Source organism: Nomascus leucogenys, chromosome 8, assembly GCF_006542625.1.
Source record: "Nomascus leucogenys isolate Asia chromosome 8, Asia_NLE_v1, whole genome shotgun sequence".
Lineage (NCBI taxonomy): Eukaryota > Metazoa > Chordata > Mammalia > Primates > Hylobatidae > Nomascus > Nomascus leucogenys.
In genome coordinates this window covers 76,305,499-76,308,282 of record NC_044388.1, presented here as the reverse complement: position 1 = coordinate 76,308,282, position 2,784 = coordinate 76,305,499, and the positions used below count along the sequence as shown (strand labels likewise).

The window sequence follows — 2,784 nt, the reverse complement described above, 5'->3', positions numbered from 1 at the left end:
TGAGCCCAGGTCTAACAACATATACACATGCCCTCTGTCTGTCAGTGTCCCTGTCAGGATATGTGTACACAAAGCAAAAGCACAGAACTTGGAAAAGTTTGTCAAAGGGACTTATGTAAAAATAATTAATGAATAAATGATTTAGGAAGAGATGAGGGTTTTTGTAAAAATTCAAGCAGTTGCTATTTATCGAGTATTTACTCTGCCAGGACTTTTGCTAAATGTTTTCATTTACTCTTCATTCCTGTGAGTTACGAATGTTCATCTACAGATTAAAAAAAATGCAGAAACAACAACAACAACAACAACAACAACAACAGCTGAGGTTCAGAGATGTCAGCTAGCTTGCCTGAGGTTGCGGAGCTTGTGTGGTAGAGTTAAGATATGAACTTAGACCAATGACGCATTACTTTAAGGGAAGGGCTTTAGTTCCTTTGAAACCTGCAAAAAGCAAGACAGGCCCCACAGCCCCGGAGTCAAAGCCAGTTCCCAGCCCTGTCCCATCCCTTAGCCACCTGCCTCCTCTTTCCTTTCAACATGACGCACACCACTCTGTCCTTCGCCGAGGACTTCCTGGCAGGTGGTGTCGCTGTGGCCATCCCCAAGATGGCAGTAGTGCCCATCAAGGGGGTCAAGCTGCTGCTGCAGGTGCAGCATGCCAGCAAGCAAATCACTGCAGATAAGCAATACAAAGGCATTGTAGACTGTGTGGTCCGTATTCCCAAGGAGCAGGGAGTCCTGTCCTTCTGGCGCAGTAACCTGGCCAATGCCATCAGATAATTCCCCACCCAGGCTCTCAACTTCACCTTCAAAGATAAAAACAAGCAGATCTTCCTGGGTGGTGTGGACAAGAGGACCCAGTTTTGGCGCGACTTTGCAGGGAATCTGTCATTGGGCAGTGCCGCTGGGGCCACATCCTTATGTTTTGTGTACCCTCCTGGTTTTGCCCATACTTTTCTAGCAGCCAGTGTGGGTAGACCTGGAGCTGAAAGGGAATTCAGAGGTCTTGATGACTGCCTGGTTAAGATCTGCAAATCGGATGGGATTAAGGGCCTGTACCGAGGCTTTAACGTGCCTGTGCAGGGTATTGTCATCTACCGAGCTGTCTACTTCAGTATCTATGGCACTGTTAAGGGAATGCTTCCAGAACTCAAGAACACTCACATCGTCATCAGCTGGATGATGGCACAGTCCATCACTTCCATTTGCTGGGTTGACTTCCTATCCATTTGACACTGTTTGCCGCCGCATCATGATGCAGTCAGAACTCAAAGCAACTGACATTATGTACACAGGCACACTTGACTGCTGGAGGAAGATTGCTCGTGATGAAGGAGACAAAGCTTTTTTCAAGGGTGCATGGTCCAATGTCCTCAGAGGCATGGGTGGTGCTTTTGTGCTTGTCTTGTGTGATGAAATCAAAAAGTACACATAAGTTATTTCCTGGGATTTTTTCCCCCTGTAAGCAGGCATGTTGTATTATATAACATATCTTGAGCACTCTTGACAGACTCCTGGCTGTCAATTTATCAGTGGGAACTATTTACTGGTTGATGATGGGAAGCAATAATATTCATCTAACCAGTTTTCTGTTAAAGCCATTTCCATGATGATGATGACGGAACTCAATTATATTTTGTATTTCAGTCACTCCCGATAAATAACAAATTTGGAGAAATAAAAATATCTAAAATAAGAAACAGAAGCAAGAAAGTTGAGGAGGTAGAATTCAGTCAGCAAGCACCCAGGGTCCACTCTGTTCAGTAGAAGCCCTAGGAAGTGTTCTTTCACTTGGGTTTTAATGAAGACAACAAAAGAATCAGATGGCACTGACAGCATCCATCCACTATAATAAGAACTGTAGCCACTTAATTATACACATATGGCTTACAACTCTTCAGGCCACAAACTGTGGGTGGAGTCACAGACACTGCCACCATCCATATGTCACAGACTACACAGACCAGTCCCCATCAGCTAATGAGGAAACCCAGCCCCTTGTGAAACGTTGCAAGATTTTCTGAGTCACGGGGTTTCTTCCGGGTCCTTATGCATATGTCAGACAGCTTGCTGCAGCACCTTGCATTTCCCTCCTCTAGCTTTGACCTGACCACTGCCAGGCACACTCAGTGTGGTGCAGAACTTCAGAGTATAGACTCTGGAGTCAGACTCTCACCGATCATATTCTGCTTCTGCCACTAAGTTGCTGAGAACTTGGATAATTAGCTTACACCTACTTTCCTTACTTATAGAATGAGAATAATGATGATTCCTCCATCAAATAGTTGTAAGGATCAACTGAAAGAATCCATTCAAAGTTCTTAGCATGGTGCCTTGCAAACAGACCTCCTTAAATGTTGGCTATTATTTTTTTAATTGCACTATATCTTCCATGAATGATAAGAAGCAGCAGCATTTAGAAGCTGCTTGGGTAGAGCACTCTTCAGAGAACTACCTGGGGACAAACCCCCTTGGAGCCAGGAAGCTTTTGAATATGGAGAGAAAATGGGAGAAGATGGTGACTCCCAGCCAAATAGACTGGGCTCCTCTCAACTCCTTCTCACATCTCCAAGGCACTGTGGAGAGTTTTATTTGTAATCCAAAACCATAGGTTAAAACTTTTTATTAAACATGTCATAAGAATATGTCTGGCATGCCTAAACATGTAATTTGTGTTATATAGCTATGATTTTCTGTGTGTGTACATATAAACATACATATATACACACACGCATAATTTTCTATATATAGAAATTTCTGTATACGTAGATTATATAAAATTCT

General features: G+C 43.4%; 1 pseudogene; it reads left to right on the top strand.

Annotated features, from left to right (window-relative positions):
• The first annotated feature begins 522 nt into the window (after nucleotides 1-522).
• On the top strand, nucleotides 523-1,435 carry LOC101179350 (annotated as a pseudogene).
• Nucleotides 1,436-2,784: the final 1,349 nt, after the last annotated feature.